The sequence below is a fragment of the Jaculus jaculus genome, chromosome 1 (assembly GCF_020740685.1).
Source record: "Jaculus jaculus isolate mJacJac1 chromosome 1, mJacJac1.mat.Y.cur, whole genome shotgun sequence".
Lineage (NCBI taxonomy): Eukaryota > Metazoa > Chordata > Mammalia > Rodentia > Dipodidae > Jaculus > Jaculus jaculus.
Genome location: NC_059102.1, coordinates 85103659 through 85125743, shown reverse-complemented (window position 1 = coordinate 85125743; position 22085 = coordinate 85103659). Strand labels below are relative to the sequence as shown.

General features: G+C 37.7%; 1 protein-coding gene across 1 annotated transcript in view; it reads left to right on the top strand.

Moving 5' to 3' along the window:
* Bnc2 (basonuclin 2) overlaps nt 1–22085 on the top strand; it is a 454280-nt gene that overhangs the window by 47236 nt on the left and 384959 nt on the right. The gene's annotated exons all lie outside the window — the stretch shown is intronic.

The window sequence follows — 22085 nt, the reverse complement described above, 5'->3', positions numbered from 1 at the left end:
ATTGGGTTGTTTGATTTCTTATTGTTCTGTTTTTTGAGTTCTTTTTATATTCTGGATATTAATCCTCTTTCAGATGTGTAGCTGGCTAAGATTTTCTCCCATTCTGTAGGTTGTCTCTTTGCTGTATTCACAGTGTCCTTTGCTGTACAAAAGCTTTGTAATTTCATGAGATCCCAGGAGTTAGTGATTTTATTTTCTGAGCAATTGGGCTTATATTCAGAAAATCATTACCTGTGCCAATATGTTGAAGGGTTTCCCCTACCATTTCCTCTAGCAAGAGAAATTACATTTTTAATACTTCATTGAGTTTGTATTTCTGAAGTGTAAGTTTCCACTACATTTTTGTTAGTTTATTTTAGCCACTACAAATATTCTTCTGAGAATTTCTAAGAAGATAGGAGAAATTAAGAGTTATTTAAGTTGAACATAAAACATTTTGGGGATGGACAGGTGCCTTAGTGTTAAGGCACTTGTCTGCAAAGCCACAGGACCCAGATTTGATTCCCCAGGACCCATGTAAGCCAAATGCACAAGGTGGCACATGCATCTGGAGTGTGTTTGGTTACAGCCTCTAGAGGCCCCAGAGTACCCATTCTCTCTCCCTCTCTTTCTGCCCCTCTCTCTCTTAAATGAATAAATAAAATATTTTAGAAGTCGAATTCTCTCTCCTTTTCTGAGTGTTTCTTGGGTGGGGGGAGAGGTGAATATTTCAGCTCTCTATCACTAAATTTGTGTCTTCATCCACACTCAATATCTCTTTATTCTAAATATCTACTACCTGCCTTTTGTAGTAATATATTCATAGATCATTGTTGGGAAATCCTACTTATTTTAGGCCCCATAATAGTAAGTATTGATGTTTTTGAAGAGTTGTGTTTTAGCAACTTTGGCCAAGCATTCGGTTTATTTATCAGTATATATGCAGGTTATTTTGAAAAGTTATTGAAATATATAGTGTCTTTTCGTTTATTTTATTTTTAGCTGAATTCTTAGGAAGGCTGTAAATGAATAATAAATGAAGGAATAATATATATGGATTAATTTTAGTTGAGAGTGTATATATAGATTATATATGCAAACATGAACACACTGAAGACCATTTCAATTGTGGGTTTTGTGCGTGTGTGTTATATGATTGTGTGTGTGTATCAAATCATGTTTTTGATAATATAGTGGTGGCACCTAACATTTCATAGCATGACTTATACAAATTTAAATTATGATTCCCATTTTAGAGGAATAGAAGTAGAATAAAGGCAAGTTAAAAGATTATTCTATAAACCAGGTCCAGATCTGCTAATACTATATGCAGTTTGCCTTGGGATTTGTATATTCTTCTTAGTTAATGCTGTTTTCCAAACTCCATACAACTTCTGTTATTAGCTTGCTCTGCCATAACTTTTCTGTTTATATTCTCTGCTTAGGGAGGTGGCTAAAAACTGGCTGTAAGAACATGGTCCATGGTCATAAACTACACAGAAAAAGAGGTACTGTCATTCAAAAAGCCATGGTTTCTGCATTATTGTCTTGCTTAAGACAAAAACTGTAAACACTATGATATTGTCAGTTTGGCTGTTTTTTTTTTTTTTTCCCAGACAGGGTTTTGTGTAGCCCAGATTGGCTTTGAGCTGATGATCCTGTCTCCACCTCTATATGCTGAGCTTATTGGCTTGTACCACCATACCTACCATATTACTAAGTCATTAAGGCAAAAAATGCCTGAAACCAATATGCATCTTCCCATATAACAAGACTAAAAATAAAATTGAAATTCTAAAGACTGTGCACCCCCTGTTGCTGTTTAGGACTTACTTCATCACAGATTTTCTGATTGAGGTCCTTTTTGGTGACAATTGCCCTAGTCTGGAATTTGCCCATTGCTTTTTTTTTTTTTTTTGATTCATCAGCTAAATATTACTTCACTGGAGGCTTTTAGAGTTTTCATCCTTTGCCTTTTATGTACTTGACCCATTTGACATTAAGTAATCACTTCCCAGCTTCAACAAAGATCACATGTATGCATCTAGTAATCCATATTTGTAAGGGAAGGTCTCTTCTGAGACCACATTATTAGTGAGACAAAGGCTCAGGTTTCATCAGTAGGGAACAAAACATAGTATGCTTTTAAAGTAACAAACTTCCCACTGACAATTGCCATTTTTGGATGTCTTTTAATTACCGTACAAGCATAGTTTAGAAGCTTGGTTGTAGAGCCAAATAAACCTTACATTTGAATCTTGGTTTATTCATTTCCTAATAATTAAAGCTTGGACAAATCCTTAACTTCTCCTATTGCCACTTTAAGGAATATAAAATATAATATATTCTTTATATATAATGTATAATATATAATACATAACATTATAGATTAGAAATTAGATGACATTTTCATAGTTTTGATATGGGTAACCACTGGTATGTGCCATAAGGGCAGCTTTAATTGTAAATAACTTTTGAGGCTTGTACTCATGTCTTGTGTTAGTGACTGTTTATACTTGCTGGCATTAGGATATCATTTCTCCTGCTGTAGTAGGACTTAATAAAAGCCAACACAATTCCAACTACCTTTTTTTGTTTGTTTGTTTTTTCGAGGTGGGGTCATGCTCTAGCTCAGGCTGACCTGGAATTCACTGTGTAGTCCGAGGGTAGCCTCAAACTCATGAGTACTGGGATTAAAGACATGTACCACATGCCTGACTCAAACTAGAAATTTAAGTAGATATAACTCAGTTATTATCTTATTATTGATGCTATGGAATTTATTGAAGTTTATATATACATATATATCTTACAAACTTTATTTTATTAATAAATTTTCTTGCTTTACTTAAATTAAAACATAAAACTTTACAATCTTGGTGTACATGCGACATGTCAATACATCTATACAGTTTGTTCCAATTAAGTCTAGTTAATAAATTCTTAAAAACAAGGGTACAGAGGATTGAATTAATCTTGGTTTTTGGACATCATACATGTATATGATGTAATTTGATTATTTTAATCTCTAGCTATCCTTTCATATCCCCTTCCCACTCCCACTAAACCTCCTCTTCTTCCCTGCTTTAACCTCCTTGTATTTTAATGTTTTCTTTTGTGACCCACTGAGTTAAATTAGGGTTGCTTGCATGAATATAGATGGGGGGCTTATTTACTGGAGTATGAACAACTTAACCAAGGGCTAAATTAATGCTTTGTTTGAATGTGCATCATATATGTATTTATTTATTATGTTATTATATATTATATACATATACATACATTATTATGCGTATGTCTCTCTGTTTTTGTTTGCGCGTGTATGTGTTTGGCTGTGTGTGCTTGGGTGTATGTGTATTTGGGTGTGTGGATGTTTGGCTACGTGTATGTGTGTTTGGGTGTCCACCTTATGAATGTGTCAAGGTCAAAGGACAACTTCTGGTGTTGATCCTCCTCATCCACCTTGTTAGAGGTATAGTGTTTTGTTGGCTACAACTACTTTGTCAGACTAGCTTGCCCTTGAGCTTTTTGTTATCTCTTCCTCTCTTCCCACTCTAGGCATGCTGGGATTGCAGCTATAGCATATATGGCTTTTTACATGGTTTCTAGGCATATGAACTTTATGATACTCATGCTTGCATGGCAAGCACTTTATCCACTGAGTGATTTTTTTCAGCCACTATTTAAATTCTTTGGCAATATTTTCCCACCCATTAATAAAATGGCCACTTTTTTGGTTATTTATTTATGTTGACACAGAGTATAAGTAATATAGGCTGACTTTGAACTGCTGTGTAGCTGAGGGTTCTGATACTCCTGTTTCTACCTCTCCAGAGCAGGAATTATAGGCATGTACTACTTCACCCAGTGTATGTGGTACTGAGGATTGAACCCATGATTTGGGCTCTTTCATTAAGATACAAGAGATTAGGGGAATTTGTTTTTCTGTTCTCAAAGCTCTGAGGTCGATAGAAGCCAAAATATATTGTTAATGATATGTTGTTTGAAATTATAGATCTGTAATATCCTGTAACTACTAGTACTTAACTAAAACAAAACAAAACAAAACATAGAGCTGTGGAGAGAGCTCAGTCATTAAAGTACTTTCTTTGCAAGCATGAGTTCCTGAGTTTGATACTCAGTATTCACATAAATGCCAAGTGTGGTAGTGTGCCTGTGATCTTAGCACTAGGAGGGTGGAGGCAGGTGGATCCCTGGAACTCACTGGCCAGCCATTCTACACTAATCAGTGTGCTTCAGGAGAATGATAGCTCCTGCCTCAGAAAGAGATAGATGATACCTGGGGAGACCACTTAAGGTTTTCGTGTCTGGTCACACATGTGTATGCACACAGTCTCCCCCAAATGAATATGTGCACATAAATACATGTATACCACACACAAAAATATTAATAAGAAATTGTTGTTCAGACTTTACAATAAATTTTTTAAGAAACTTAGATTATCCTCACTCGAAAAAAAGTCTGTCTATTCTGAACTTCTCTGGTGATTGAGAAGAGTGGGGGCCAGTGAAGTGACAATAGCAATGGTTATCACTATTGAGGAATAAGGAGCCCCTTTCCTGTGATTTAAGTATTGTCAAGGTTTATACAGCACTTTTATGGGCTCTGACCTTGGTGCTTCCTACAAGTGTTCACAGTGTATCTTCTGAATATCCCCTTCTTTCTGAGCTTAACATTAAAAATTATTTCCCCTCCCTCTCTCTGTCTGTTTGTGTGTGTGTTTATGTTTGTGTGTATAGGTATGAGAAAGTGCACATGTGGAGGTCAGAGAAACTTAAGGTGTCTTTGTTCCATTTTCGTTGAGAGAAGCTTTTTTGTGCTGTTGTGAAAGAACTGCTAGACTGCAGTGAACATCAGACTAGCTGGCCAGTGAGCTTCAGATGCTCATGGCTCTGCCTCTCATTGTTTTGGGTGTCCTTGGATTGCAGATGCATATGCCACTTTGTATTTGGCTTTATATTTGACTTTGCACTGGTGCTTGCAAATTAAGCCCAGGCAACAGGCTTTGCAAGGAAGCACATTTATTTAACCAGTGAGCAATTTACACACCCTAACATATTAAAAAGGAGTTTCAGATTTCTTGTAAACTTTGCAACTTCATATTTCTTTGTAGCTGAGTATAACTCATTGTGCGTATGTGTTATATTTTCATTATACAGTTATCAGTTGATGGATTTTTAGAGTGATTCCATTTCTTAACTGTTGAAAATAGAGCAGCAGTGATTACAGACTGTGATTCAAAATATGAGACTATGAGAGGGTAACAAAAGGTGATGAGAATGGGGAAAAACAAAAGCATACATGTAGTGTGAAAACAGGAGGCAAAGTTGGGGGAGGAAGGCACAAAGTAAAAGGAGAAAAGGAAACAAAAAATTATATTTGAAAACACCATAATGAAACCCAAGTCTTTGTATGCAAATAAAAAATTCGCTACAAAGGATTTTTTATGCTCATTTTTATTTATTTATTTGAGAGCGACAGACAGAGAGAGAAAGAGGCAGAGAGAGAGAGAGAGAATGTGCGTGGTAGGGCCTTAAAAAACGAACTCCAGATGTGTGTGCCCCCTTGTGTATCTGGTTAACACGGGTCCTGGGGAATCGAGCCTCGAACCAGGGTCCTTAGGCTTCACAGGCAAGCGCTTAACCACTAAGCCATCTCTCCAGCCCTACAAAGGATTTTAATAGTTGTAGATTTACCATTTCAGCTGGTGATCTAACATCGTATTAGTAATACTGGTCCTCCAGCATCTTCCCAGGTCTTCCATTTTCAGTGTAATTGGGTTGTCATCAGACTGACTGCACAGACAATGAATATGAGTCATGCTTGCATCAAACAGTGAGGCTGGGAACTGGTCTCAGGTTCCTAAAAATGGGTATTCTTCACTGTTGCTTTCCTTTTTGAGGGAAATTTGCTTTCAAGTCCTGAGTCAAAGAAAGAAGGGAGGAAAGAAAGAAAGAAAATTCTGTGATGGCAGAATTTAAAGACAATTCCTTCCAGAGGCCCTAGATGGTATTTGGCTTATAGTGACAATGCACATAAATGCTGACTGAGTGAATATAAGACCCCTCATGACCATGTAGGAGCAAAAGCTCTAAATTCAGGGTCAGCTCATATTGTTTGTCCAGCTCTTTTGGGCTTGTTTAAAACATAGTGAGCTGTTTTCTGAGAAGAAGCTGAATGAATTAAGTCTTTATGAAACACCTTTTGTGTGTTGGGTGTTTCCAGCAAATGATTCAGATTATCTGCACACCAGAATTCTGAATCCATGCTTCATTTTTCTAGTCTTTGGATGGAGAAATGAGAATTCTAAGTTTAGGTGGGTTTTCCTAGGTGTTTGAATTTTAATTGAGTTCTTTCTGACTTCACAACTTATCATTTTATAGACATCCCTGACACCACAAGAAATGGGCACTGCTATTATTGAGAATTTTTCCCTGTCATATTTAAATTTTCCCTTATAAACGTAATTATTGCATCCAGTTGTTTTTTAAGTTGTTCTCAAATGACAGCCGCTTGTCTCCAGGAATGGTTAAACATTACTTTGCACAGACAGAAGATTTTCGTATGACAGTAGAGTTTGTAATTCCTTTCAGTCCTTGTAGCACCAACACATACCAGCTACTAGCTGCGTGTGCAAATGGTTACTTACCTAAGAGCCATTTCTTCTACCAGTGTCAAAGGTAGATTTGGTTTTCAAGTTGGGTTCAGGGTGTTCTGCCTATATGCATTTTGCATATTATTAGGTAAATAATGACTTAAGTGCAGAAAATTACCCTAAATGGGAAGGCAGATGCCTTCCCACCCTCTTACTTCCCTTGCCAGAGCATGGCTAGTGACAAGAGCAGTTTCAAACTTTGGGGAGTCCTGGATGGTTAGCAGATGAGATCATTCGATTCCAGTGAAACTTACCAGCTGCACTGTGTTCATTCTGCCAGAGCACCATACTTTTATTACTAGATTAAATTATAGGATAAGAAAAGTGCTTTGAGCATCTTTAGACCACACATGTGAAGGTACATATTTGAAGCTAAGAATTTGGAGTGTGGCCACTTATGAACAAACAAGTCAGCATTCTGTCATTAATACCTGTGATGTCTGTGTGTGCATGCACATACACATGCATCATACATTGGTGTGTGTTTTATATTCTGTGTTTGGTCTTAAGATTCATTTGTTTTATGGTTTAAATACCACTCATTTCCCAGTTTTTTTTGTAATTGCTTGACACATATTAGGCAGCCATTTTAGAGGTATTTGTCTTTCCTTGACTTTTTACCTGATCTTACCACTATACCACAGTACTATATAACTTGAGTATGGAAAGCATTAGAAAGACCAGAAGTTTTGTGTACAATAAAAACCACTGGAATCAAAGGAAAGCTGTGCATTGAATGGTATAGGAATAGCACATGTGTTCCTGTTCTTTACTGAAGATAGTGTGCACATCTGAACTCCCCAGAATTGAGATTCATTAATCTTGAGGTGGAAATGTGAAAAATAGTCAGATTTCCTACATAAATCAGGACAGGGTGTTAATCAGAATCAACACTGGGTAGAAAGAGGTCTTAATGAAACTGCCTAAGTATTGTTCAAACACAAGGGATAAATGTGTTCTGCTTTACTTGGCCAGAACAATGTCTCAAGCTAGTGATTAGGCTCTACTCCAGCTTTAACCTTGGGCAAAATTTATGCAGCTCTACTACCGTTAGGGTAATTAAAAGGGGAAAAGGAAAATATTTGCTTAAAATTGAAGTATATTTTAAATAAACATGAAAAATAATGAATAGAGGTAAGAAGTAAGGAGGCAGTAGGGAAAATTTTAACTTTTCTTTAAAACACTAAGGATTCCATGCAAAAAGCCAATAGTTTGGGCATAGCTGTTCATTAATTCTTCAATGATGATATATAATATAAAAACATAATTCAGCTGTACTGGAAAGCTGAATCTGAGATTTCACTTCTGTCATTGGGTTTTGTGAGGTAGAGCATTATTCTGTGTTGCTTGAACAATAATGTTCTATATCCATGTTCTGCTAACCAATGACTACTCAGTTGATAATAAAGGAGTTCTTTAAAATAAGAACAAAATACATAGCTAATAGTATACACCTCTATGTTGAAAGCACTCAGATAGTGGAAAGATCCGGCTGAAAGAGAGGATTAAACTCCCCTACTTATTATGCTTAATCAGAATATTAGGATATAATCAAGGGTCTCTTAATGATGCTATCACTCTATTCATCACCAAGGGTTGAAACTCTTCTCATTGACATTGTTGTAGATCCCAGATCTTAAGGAATTTGTGTCCATATAGCCTTGTATTGCCCGTCTCAATTATTTTTTAAAATTATTTTATTTATTTATTTGAGAGAGAAAAAGGGAGTACAAAGACACAATGGGCCTGTAGCTCCTGCAAATGAACTCCGGATACATAGATGTATGTGCCACTTTGTGCATCTGGCTTTACATGGGTATTGGGGAATTGAATCCTGGTTGTCAGGCTTTATAGACAAGTGCCTTAACCATTGAGCATTGTCTCCAGCCCTTAATCCATTTTAAGTGTTATCTCTTTTTGTAGTTTCCTTAATAGATTGATATTTTTCTTCTGGATCACTATAGGTTTGCATCTTGTTTATGATTCATTATGTCTTGTAGTCTAGTTACTTTGTAATGGGTTTATGTTCTTTCACTAGTCTGTATATTCCCTTAGTGTAGGTTGTAGGACCTAGGATTACTTTGTGAAGATACACTATTCCCAATTTAATGCCTTTCTACTAAATTAGGACTCATCATCCTGTGATATACTAAGGAGTAAATGGTTTATTTAGACATGCAGCTCCATGTATGTTATACATATAATAGGTTCTCTTTTCAAAAATATTTACTGACAATTTTTGCTTTGATGGGTTGTGCTTGATCACTGTCTGCCACCATCACTTGGAGATAGTTGTCAGGTTAGCATTGTTCATGGCACCTCTTCCACTGCAAGTTCTCCTGGGCCCTGGCTGATGTGGAAGAGGTGGCAAGTCTCATGGTGCGCAGTTATTTTCTTATTGATGGATCTTGACTCTCCTCTGTTTTCTCTACCATCTGCAAAATAAAGCAGATTCTCCAACCAAGAGTAGGAGTAGCTTGGGTCATAGGGGGTATGCAAAGTTTTTTTTGTTTTTTTTTTTTTTTAGAGAGTTTTGGTGTGTAAGCCCACTCTTCTACTTCAGAAAGCACTGGGGGCTTCTCCCTGAAGTATGAGATTCCTGGCTATGAGAATATGATTTGGTTTCCAGTATCAGGTGTGAATTCTCTCCCACTGAGTCCAGAGGAAAGTTGATACCCACAGAGGCTGTGTGCCACTATTACACAAGTGTGTACTTCTTGTCTAGCTGGTTAATTTCATTTCATAATCTGCAGTATCCCTTGCTTATTCATTCTGCTGGTGACCATTGTCTTCCAGTGGCTTCCATAGTGCTTTCAAGTGCTTACATCCTTTCTTATGCCTCTTCCACAGTGTTCTCTGAGACTCGGAGGGCATGATAAAAAGGCTCCTCAGTCACTTATTCTCCCCAGGAGTCACTGCTATCTCAAAAAGAAGCATCTCTGACCAAAAATAAGACCAGCACTAATCTATGGGCATGAACATAAATATTTAGAGGACAGTCTGATGGGCATAGCATATCCATTTAGCCAAACAACAGAAATAACTTTCCCACTAGGGCTTATGACCTTCCCAGTCATAGGCTTTTGACCACATTTCCAATACCAAATATGTACTCCCTTTCCTGGAGTGGACCTAAAATCCAGTGAGAAAGCAGTTGATTTACCTCCATTATAGTGATGCTACAATCACATCATTGGGTACATCTTGCTGTGCTGGCCAGTTTTGTAGCTTGCAGGATCCACTGCTGGTTAAGATTGTTGAAGACTTTCCTCCCCTAGCAGCACTATGAGAGCTAGCCAGGAGGGACAGGAGGCTTCCAGCTCACTTCTTAGTTTCACTTCTGCATCCTGCAACTGAAACCTGTGGGTGTCTGGAGGTAGGTTCTTTATAGGTGGCTATTAAATAAGTAGCATAGTAGTTGTAGCCAGATAGTAAATTTTGAATTTTGGCTCTGGTACCTACTACTTGTAATTTAGGTCTCTGATTTTTGTTTCAGTTTCTCATTTGTAAAAAAGAATAATGATAATATGTACCCTGTAGGATTGTTGTGAAGAGTACATGAATCTGCACATTCAGAGCATCTGCACCATCCAGCTCAGGAGCCCCTAGCCACATGTGGCATTTGAAATGTGACTGGTTCAGGTTGTAATGTATTTGAAGTGTAAAATATACCCTAGAACTCAAAGATGTGATATGAAAACATAATGTTAACTATCTCAAATCTTATATTGATTTCATATAGATAAAATGTATTAAAATCTTAAAACCTTGCCCTTAAACAACTTTTGTAAAACTACAGTTACTAGAAATTCTTGAACCAATTGTGTGGCCACATCACGTCTGTTGTGCAGCAATGCAGTATGTTGTATGCTGATTTTTATTAGAATGTTACTACTGTATTTGCGTCATGGTATTAGTGGTATTTCCCCTCACCCTTCTCTTTTTTTTCCTTTAGCTACTTTATTTTCTTTAATTAAAAAAGATATAATGTAATTATTTGTGTGTGAGAGAGCACGTAATCTCTTGTCCCTATAAATAAGGTCCGTCCAGCTTTCCCTGGGTGGTTAGGGAATTGAACCCAAGCCAGCAAGCCTTGCAAGCAAGTGCCATTAAACTTTGAGCAATCTCCCCAACTGCCTAATCCTTTAGTAATTTAATGTTTCTTTTATTTATTTATTTTTATTTTAAAAATGTTTTTACTTATTCATTTGCAGGGGGGGAGAGAGAAGAGATAATATGAATATGAATGAGAGAATGGGTTCACTAGGGCTTCCAGCCACTGCAGATGAACTCCAGATGCTTGCACCTCCTTGTGCATATGGCTTTACCTAGGCACTGGGGCATAGAACCTGGATTGTTAGGCTCTGCAGGCAAGTGCCTTAACCCCTGAACCATTTCTCCAGCCTATAAATATTCTTGATTTTTAGTGGTGTGGTATATGTATGTATATGTGTACTCCCCAAGCACACACGTGTGAGTACAGAGGAGAACATCAGGTGTCCTTCTTTCACCTCCAAAGCTGGAGCCATCTCCCCAGCCCCTAGCTTTACTGATGCTTAAGTCAAATTAGGGGCTAAAAGATGAGCCATTTCTGACTTAAGAAGAGTGGACTAGTCTCACTTAAGAATACTTCTCTGAGCCAGGCATGGTGGCGCACGCCTTTAATCCCAGAACTTGGGAGGCAGAGGTAGGAGGATTGCCATGAGTTCAAGGCCACCCTGAGATGACAGAGTTAATTCCAAGTCAGCCTGGACCAGAGTGAGACCTTACCTCAAAACACCAAAAAAAAAAAAAAAAAAAAGTTAAAAAAAGAATACTTCTCTGATCTTGCCTTTTGCTTTCTCTGTACCATAAGAAGTGAATTGAATTTGATTATCAAAATTGAATATCTATTTGTAAGGAAAATGAAAGGCATACTAGACAAATGAAGGATGTTTTTCTTTGGTTTAGAAGATCCTTAATATCCTACTAAGGAAGTGAATTTTAGTAGATGAATACTAAAATAGCTTAAAAAAGTAGAGTTTCTATGACTTCTAGTGCTAAACAGCAGGACTAAACTGATCATGGTTGATTTGCTGTCAGACTCTGTTAGGCATCAATCTCTTGAAATGGATTTGTAAAAGTCAATTATGGGCTGGAGAGTTGGTTCAGTGGTTAAGTGTGTTTCCTGTACAAGCATGAGGGCCTGAGGGGACCTGGGACTACTCAAATTCAAATCTCCATATCCCAGGTTAGACAGCTGTGTGAAGCCACAGGCACCTGTAATCCCAGTCTTGCAGAGGAACAGAGACTTGAGAATATTTGGAGCCCCGCAAGCTCAAAGCAAGACCAGGTGAGGAACAACAGAGTGGTTCATTTAATGTTCCGCTCTGCTCACTGCAAGCAAGTGAACACCCTTCACTGAAGGGCACATATACCACATAAAATACCACATACACCCATTATATACATGCACACATGCAAAAAAAAAAAGCTAATAATACTATCTGAAATTTGGTTTGTATGCATCATGCTTCAGTGTGATACTGTTTGTTAGCCGTCATTAACTGGACTTTCATTGCATGGTAAATGTGAGAGTTTGATTTGGACAGCTACTTATTTGGAGGGTAGTAAATAAATGTATATGTGGTGATGCTGATTATGTGTTTCAGAACTTCCTGGAGTTTTCCTTGATTGCATATTCTGAACGTTTATTCCTTGGGCTAGGTTCTTAAGACTGAGGGGTGGGGTGTGAAAGCTCAATAGAGATAACTGTGTGTAGTGTTGGTTTCCTTTGAAATAGTATTATCACTATTATTAGTGAATAGCATTATCTTTGAGTGCTTTAGAACTTATAAGGAACCAAACAAGCACTTGCCAATCTCAGTGGACATATGTGATTTATTTATCTTGGTAAGTTTTGAGACAGTAGCATCACTGTAATGTGTAGGAACCCCTTCCTGTAGACACTCTGTGGGTGGGGCTGTTGGCACGTTAAAACTTTCCATGCTTCTCTTCCAAATAAAAATTCTTGAGCTATTTTTCTTATTTGAACAATATCAATCCAATGTCTGCTATCTCACATATTGCTATTTTGTGGTTTTAATCTATTTAACCATGAGGTGAAATGTTATAGGACATGTTGGAGGCAGTTTAACTGTGGACTCTATATTTGGGTTTGTTTAGTATTTCTGAATACATAATTCCAAGTTTAGGCAACTAGGAATGATTGTTAGTATTAGCGAATGAATGCTTTATTAAGGGGGCCGTAATCCATTTCTTTGAAATAGTAAGGATCCTCTAGGTTTTTGAATATTTGAGTTGCAAAGTATTAATCACAACTTAAAATAAAATATCTATTGTATAAAGCTGAATATGTCTGTGTATCTATGCCAATAAAGACATATTAGATGCCTGGAATTGAGCAGGAAACAGATAGCAGTAACAAGCTTGCACATGTGTGCAAGTATATGCTAGTCCATTAAGTATGTTGTAAATTTGTACTTTTCTGCATTATTTACCCAATAAAAAAGGCAAAAGCATTTCTCATTGCTCTTGTCTAGACTTATGCTCACCTTCATCTCACTGTGTCAGAGCAACACACAAAGTAGTAAAAGAGGAGTTGAAATAAGTGGGACCAGAAAACATTGTCCACAGCCCAGTGGTCCGTGTCACCATTCTTCTGCTTCTAGGATATATTGCATAATCAGGAGAGGCAAGCCAAGCCAAATCCTTTTAGTATACCATGTCTAGGGAGGTATGGAATCCCAGAGGTTTGTTTCTTTTGTCATTGTAACAATCTCGATTGTGACAAGGAGATCTTGGAAGTCACCTGAGGATGTCATGGTAACATTATTATTACTGTTGTGTTTATTTTTTCTGGAGATTTACTGGACAGGAAATGGATTTTATTTATGTATTTAAAATAAAATGCATTTTATATACTTTATGAATAAACTGTATATGTATAAAAAGAAAAGAATCAAATCATAGATAGGTTTTTTTCACTTAGCTACTTAGCTATTTGGTTCTATGTATACTAAGGTCACATATAAGAATATTATATCTCAAATAGTTCCAGTAAAGCGCTTGTGTTCACAACAAACCTTTGTTATTACCATTGAAATGTTGTAGTCATTATCTTTTTTTCATTCTTAGAGAAATGCCAGGTTCAGGTCCTTTTTTTTTTTTTTTTTTTTGGGAGAGAGAGAGACACACTGTAGCCCATGCTGTCCTGGAATTGGGTGGGGATCCTCTTGCCACAGTCCCTTGAGTGATAAGATTACAGGTCTGTGCCACCAGGCTCAGAAAGATAGAATTTTACGAATCTGAAAATAATGGTGTTCCCGGTTGCTTCCATTATGGGAGTGACTATTTGGGAAAAAAGAAATTTAAGAATTTTTATTGTTTGAAATTATTTTTTTTTCTTACAGATAACAAGAGATCCTGGGATATGTTGGTCAGTGTATGCATAGATTTTTAGCTTTTGTTGTTGCTGCTGTGCCCATTACTTTTATATTGAAACTACTTACTTCCTGAGAATAATCATTTTTTATTTGTTCAGCTTTTTATTAAACCTGTATTTTGAATGACTCCAACTAGAATGTTTTAAAAAAGTAAATTTTGTTTCAATGTGTGCAGCTGTAGTTTACTTTCAAGGCATGAGAAATATCTATTTTATTAAGTCCTGTGAGGAACATGTGTCACATACATTTAAGAAAAAAACTATTTAAGATGAAAAATTCCAAAAATTACTTCCCCCTGGTGTGAAGTAAAATAAAAGCCCCAGCGCATCTCTGCCTGTGGTAATGACATTGAAGTGACAAACTACAGGCAGGTGAGGTTTGTGGGGATGATCTCACACCTGCACAGTGAGCTAGGGAAGCAGCTGGGTTTGGAACTGGCGACTGGCCTTGCTTTCTGTTTGATGCAAGACCAGCTCTCTGGCTGGGGCCCACACATTTTCACAGACGATTCCAAGTGTTTGAAAATAGACAGATGGGACTGTGGTGGGTGTAGCCCATCATTCTGTGCATCTTATGAGGTGAAGATGCCCTTGTGTGGTCCTCATCAAGCTCCCAGCCTACTCCTCTCCCATCCACTCACTTTGGCTGCCACCAAGTATCCCACCCACTTGTATTCTAGCTCTGCAGTCCACTAGAGAGCAAGAACATCCATTCATTACTAGTGTGCCCTGCCTCCTCCATCACTCAGACTCAGGAGGCAGTAGAAGTCTGGTTCTATCCCATCCTGCTGTGGACATCAGGCAACTTATAATGAATTTCTTAGATTCAGTTCCTTGACGTACCTTCCCAAATAAAAAGAAATATATGTGCCTGTTAGGGTATAGTCATATGGATTGCTGTTTGCAAATGCCACTCAACATCTAACCCAACTCACAGAAAGTTTCCAGAACCATCAGTCCCACGAATATGTATCTCTTGCTCCTTTCTCTAGGGCTAGATGCTCCCTTGTCTATTGGGATATTCTTTCCCCTCCAGTACTGGTTTAACCTTGGCAGATGCCTTTTGGGGATGCTTCCTACATACAGTTTCCTAGAGACTTGGAACAGAAGTGCTTCAGGGTAGTTCTGCTGCCTCATTGCTATTACACACTTGCTAATGCCTTGCTTTGAAGCGAAGAATTAAGAGTCAGTTCAGGTGCATCTTTCAGGTAAGTTAGGCTTGGTTTGCTATGTTACTATTTTGCAGACATTTGAAGAATTAGGGTAGGGGCTCCAGTTCAGTGGTAGCATGCACAATATCCAGTGTCTCGCTCCCAGCACAAGGGAGAAAAATTTAAAACTTTAACCTTAGAGAGATTTTGTATGACAGCTCAGAGTTCTGGTTTCTCTCTTCATCATCTGCATTCCCATGTAACTGAGGTAAAAGAACTGTGCAATAGGTTTTTCCTTTGAATTGTCTTTTAACCTTCTTGACCATATGTATATATATACTTGACACCTTATTTATTCCAGCAGCATGGGATGCATTTTGTCTATTTCATTAAAGCACAAATGGTTCTAGCCACTAGAATGACTCTGCAGAGCCCTTCTCTTAAGTGTGCATTCGTCCTGAACTCCTGGCTGTCAGCAACTTCATCTAGCTCCTCACACTCATAGAAATTTAATAGCCCTTATAGGACACCTTTTCTGTAGCCTCTAACTAGGGGGTGAATATTTACGTATGAGGGTTAGCTTCACAAGGCTGAAGACAAAGACCCAGTGAATGCTGTTCTTCTTCCAGGATAGTTTTCTAGCTCCACCCTGTCAAGATAAATGAATAGGAGGAAACAATGCTGTTATATTCTTTCAAGCCAGTTCTGTGGATTGTATAACAGTGGGCCCTAATAAGCATCTGAGAGAATTCATATCATAATGATATTTCACAATAATCATGAGTTTTCTTAGTGGCTATTAGAGGAAACTTTTCCTCTTATGCAACGTGAACGTGTCTTGACCCCAGGTAGGGCACATCTCATGGTGGATGACAACCTCTCCATAGCTATTTAGGTAGAGATCCCATGTTTATATTAACCCCCATGGATTCCTCAGCTTCAGGGTAATAGTCTTACAGAGCATGGGGATCCCAAAGCAGCTGTACCATCAAGAAGTCTTATTCCATCCTAGATGGTGATCTCCCCATTGCTTTGACTCAAAGGCAGATACATAACCAAAAACCCACTGCAGCATAGATTACTAGTCACAGCAGTTACATCTCTGGAGCAGGCTGAAAAATCTGTAGGCAGCTTTACTGGTTGAGGAGTCTCAAGCACACTATACAACTTGCAGGCAGCTCAAAGGGACAGTCGCTCATCCCTAAGCAGTTTTGCCTTTATATAGCCCTAGAGTGGGACCTTGCAGCCTTTTCCCAGATTTGATTTCTTGAGTCTCCTTTGCTTCTTCCTAGCAGGAAGGAATGTTGCAATTCCTAATTAACATTGGTCGAAGTCTGAGCTTAATCATTCCTGTAACCTAGAGGAATGGTTGTGTGATCTTTTAAGTCTCAAGTATGTCAGATTTGACTTCCTGAATACTCAGAGCTTCCTTTCTCTCTTCAAGAGGGACTACTTCAACTCCATGGGATCTGTTACACAAAAGTGGCTTTATATGTGCATTACTGATTTGTTAGTACCTGTCATTAATTGAGATGAGTCTCGGTAGTAGGGACAAGAAAAGACTAAAGATTCTTTTTGTTTTTCAAGGTAGGGTCTTGCTCTAGCCCAGGGTGATCTGGAATTCACTATGTAGTCTCAGGCTTGCCTGGAACTCTGCCTCCCAAGTGCTGGGAGTAAAGGTATGCACTACCATGCCCAGAGATTCTTTAATCAGCTTCTCTGCCTTTATGTATGACTATTCTGAAAGAAAGGCAGATAATTCTGTTACTTATATGGACCATCAAAGACCATGACCATTAAAGAATCAATAAGGAAAAATACAGCATATTTTTATAGGATATATTCCTGTTGAGATTGCAAGCCTTATTCATATTGATAAGAGTAGAAATAGAAAGACTCAGAATCTTCATTCAGAGGATGTGATGTTTTTCTTCTGGCCACACTGCTTTCTTTGTTTGACCTTGGATGAGCTTTTATATAGTGAACCTTGGTTTTTTTCTATAAGTTGGTAGGATAGAAATATATCTTCACTTTTCTCAATTTCTAAGGCTTCTATGATACCGTATGTATATATATAAATGTGTATATACACACATACATGGAAATGTAAACTGCCTTCCTATAATATGCGATTCTATTTTATTAAGAAGTAAAAACATCACAACTTCCAAAGTGCTTCAAATATTTTATAGTTACTGAGGTGTCCATTTTTCCTTTGGCCACCAGTGTGGGGAATGTATAATAGAGCTTATTTTGATGACCCTTTCAGTTTGTATATAGAAGGTAACTGAAACTATTACAACACATTGAGCTTTAGTCCCAGAAACTCTTGAATTGCCTTTCGCTGATCTTTAGGCAAAGGATTAAGCAGGTACTTGGGTTTATCTATTGAAAGTTGATGCTAAAATAACAGTATAGTATATTTCTTTACTTAGGCATATGATGAAGGCAAAAAATGAAAAGAGAGTGGTCTGGATCCTCATTTAGTGTTCTTTCTCTAACACCAAAGTTTTGGATATCTGAGTTTAAAGCATTTTTTAAAATAAATTTCTTCTTGATGTTTTAAAATATATCATAGGTCTAATGTGTTGAGTGATGACACCCTGGAGACCGCTATAAAGGATCTGGCAAAGGGCTTATTTTTGTTTCTTATCTCATTGTCAACAACCTTTCTTCTATCAGGCAAGTCCCCATCACAAGTAGCTTGGAAGGAAGTAATGTACTTGTTCTAACAAAGTGCACTTAGACCTAGGTCATTTAAGCCTCAACCAAAATAACTGATCCACTTTAGAATTTGACATGAACTGTCTGCATTCTAAGCATTCACATGGGACTCAGTGTTGGGTCTGATTCCAAGATAAAGTGGGCTCTTGACAGGTAGCAGAGCTAAAACTGTTCTTAATGGGTGGCTGGTTGGAGGAAGAGAAGGTGGCACCCTCTTGTTTGGAGAGCATTCTTGTTCACTGTTAGTCATGTTTATGGATAGAAAACTTGTTTCCTTGTCCCATTCACTAGCTTTGGGAAAGTTGCCCTGAATACCTGTGAGCCTAATGGCAATCATCAAATCTTACAGTATTTATTATGCTATGGAAGTTTAAACTTAAAAAAAAATATTTTTGAAAGAGAGAGAGAGAGAGAATGAATATGGGTACACAAGGACCTTCTGCCACTTCAAACAAACCCCAGATGCATGTGCCACTTCATGCATCTGGCTTTATGTGGGTACTGGGGATTCAAAACCTGGCCATTCAGCTTAGCAGCAAGTGCCTTAGTTGACTAAGCTAAGCCATTTCACCAGCTTCCAAGTTTAACCTTTTACTGCAGTTACTCTTGATATATATGTATGTATGTGCACAAGCGCACACATTATAAATTAAGAATAGAGACAGCAGGGAAAAATAGTAGTTTAAGGGCTAGAACCCATGTTAAGTCTGATTCTAGCTCTGAGATCTTTTAACCTCTGGGCATTTTAATTTGAAGCATCATTCTAATGATTATGTCATACTATTATAGCATTCTGGGCTATGTTGTTTGTCAATTAAGTTTAAAGAAATCAAAAGTATAGGAATGAAAATTATGGGTAATAAGCCTTACAAAAGAGGATTTGCTGTCAATAGTTTACCACGTTAGTTGTATTTCTTGTTCATTTATATATTACTTGTTTAAAAATTGTTAGAGTTGAATATTAAACCATCTCTGACATGTGTAACTGTCAGAAACTCTACTACTTTTGTGAGTCTATAAATAGCAGATATACATAGTGTCATATATCCACAGGGATATTATAAGTGCCATATTCATAGTTAATGGGTATGGTCTATCTACTCTCTGTCAGTATCTGTGATGCATTGTTTTTCTTAATCTACAGACTAACAACCATGAAAATGAAGCTCAAGAAGGTCAGTTATTTCATCTGTGTGCCAAATAGGTAGCTACAAGTGTGACTTACCTGTGTTCTTTCACCGAGTTTAGAGAGTACAACAATAGTAAAATTCTGTTGTTGGCTGCTATGAGTTATTTTGTAGATGTTCCCATATTCACTTCTTACTCCAAATGAGAATAATAGAGAATACATTTTAGATAGAAACATAATTTTAAGGTTCTATAAATCACTCTTTTTAAAGGTTTATTTTAATACTTGATGTTTATTCATTTATTTATTTGGCAGAAAGGAGAGAGAGAGAATGAAACTCGGTGCACCAGGGCCTCCCACCACTGCAAACAAACTCTAGACATATGTACCCCCTTGTGCATCTGGATAATGTGGGTCCTGAGGAATTGAATCTGAGTCCTTTGGCTTTGCAGGCAAGCACCTTAACTGCTAAACCATCCCTCCAGCTCTCATAAATCACTCAGGTGGAATTAGTTTTTCATGGTGTTGAGTACTGAGCCCAGAACCTTAGCCATTGATAGGCAAGCTTCCACTCCTGGGTTACATCCACATCCCCTAAGATTTTCATATTTTATTTTTATTTATTTACTTGATAGAGAGTGAGAGAAAGAGTAAGTGAGAGACAGGTGGGGGACGGTGAAAGAGAATGGATACACCAGGGCCTCCATATGCTGCAAAGGAACTCCAGATACATGCACCACCCTGTGAATCTGGCTTATGTGGGTCCTAGGGTATCGGGACTAGAACATAGGTCTTTTGAGTTTTCAGGTAAGTGCCTTAACCACTCTCCGTCTCTTCAGCACAGTTTTCATATTTTAGATAGCATTAACTTCCTGTTAGTTACTAATCTTTATTTTTAGTTGGTTCAAGTTAACAATTTAGAAATATAAGGAAGAATTAAGTTTCCTCTGTTTCTCTAATTTACTCCCTCTGACAAATAGTGTTTGGAATTTGGTAGGTCTACCTCCAAAAAAGTGCATTCCCTTTTTGGCCTTGTCTCAATCTACCTCCTCCTCATTTCCTTTCTTCATTCCACTGTATCCTCTTCCCCAATAAAACTTTCGTCTTCATTAATTCCATGAAAACAGGATCGCTGCACTCTGTAAAGCAGGATGTACTGTGCAGACAGATGTAATAATACGGTGTATTGCATATATGAGACAAGTAGATCTGTGTTCCCTTTTGGCAATCATGAGAAGATTTAGAAGAAGATTTGGATAAAAATTGATGGTTTCTGTCTTGTAAAAATCCTGTTTTCATGGAAGAGGATGCTGTCTTGTGTTTTAATTAAAAACAACTTTGTGCAGATAAGATTTAATGCTTTTACCATCTATCTTCAAATCCATTTTTGTCATACAAAGATCCGTGGTCTTGATACTATCTCTTTATTGTCCCAGAAATGGTAATTTGTCAGGTGGTTTCATACAAAAAAGGATAGTAAAACTTAAGGACATGCCCATAGTAAGGAAACATATATCTTTGGCTAATGGTACTGATTAGTTATAGATAATAATCACAGTATTAGTAAATTCAATACAGCATAAGCTGTTTCTCATTACTTTACATTCACTTAAGACAATTTCTCAGAGTTAATTTTATAAAACACCTGTAATGAAAAAGAGTACTGGGTTGACAAAGACAGGTTTGGGATGGTTTCTTTCTGGTCAGCATGCAGAGTCAGGAATCTGTGGAGAGTTTCTATGTTCATAATTAGCACCTCGTTTTTAGTATCTGTTTACTCTTTCAGATATACTAGGGTAGGATCTCAGTCTGGATGAGCTAATTTTTAAAAAAAATTTAATATTATTATTAGTTTTTTTAAATTTTTTATTTATTTATTTGAGAGCGTCAGACACAGAGAGAAAGACAGATAGAGGGAGACAGAGAGAATGGGCGCGCCAGGGCCTCCAGCCACTGCAAACGAACTCCAGACGCGTGCGCCCCCTTGTGCATCTGGCTAACGTGGGACCTGGGGAACCGAGCCTCGAACCGGGGTCCTTAGGCTTCATAGGCAAGCGCTTAACTGCTAAGCCATCTCTCCAGCCCAATTTTATTATTTTGATTTTTTGACACTTCCATACATTTTTAATGCATTTGATCCCATCACTCCAACTGTCTCCCTCTTCCCAATCTCCTTCCCACTAAAACCCTGTCATCACATTCTTCATCCAACTTTCATGCATTGTTTTTTTGGTTTATTTCTTTGTTTGTTGACCACTGAGTTAAATTAAGGTTGCCTGAATTATCATAGGTGGGAGGTTATTTACTGGATGGGTAACCCACCAGTGGATACACTGTCATTGAAGGACAAAACTCTTCCCCACTGAGCAATCATCAGTTGTCATTAGCTGTACTGGGAGTATAGGGTCTCATCCCCCCATTCTGTGATGAAATAATTGACAGGCTCAATCTTGTACAAGCAGCCACATCTGCTGTGAGTTCATGAGTGTGCCAGACTTACTGTATCCAGAATATAGCACACTCTATAGCCCCACTTCATGTTCTGCTCTTACATTCTTTTCACACCCTTTTCTGTAAGTTCCTTGACGATGTGGTTTAAATGTCATGTTTAGGTCTGATCATATACTGGCCACTCAAATGCATTTGCCAGTGATGCCCCTTTGCCTGTGTTTGAGGCTACGGGCAATCCAATGTATGGGAACAAATATAGAAAACAAAAATAGAAGGAAGTTACACTAAACCAAATACAATGAACCATGATTAGTTTCTGAGTATTTCTTTAGCATTTCTTCAACCACCCTTCCCATTTCTCCTTCAAACTTACAACTGACAGTTTTTCTTGGCAAGGAAAAGGTAGCAATTTACTTATGTAAAATTGCTCAGGATTATTGGGTAATATTGGGGACTTTTAATCAAACTAAATTTGTTCTTTTTAAAAAAGTTTTCTTGTTACTACGTTCTGGGCACGCCTTTATAGTAGC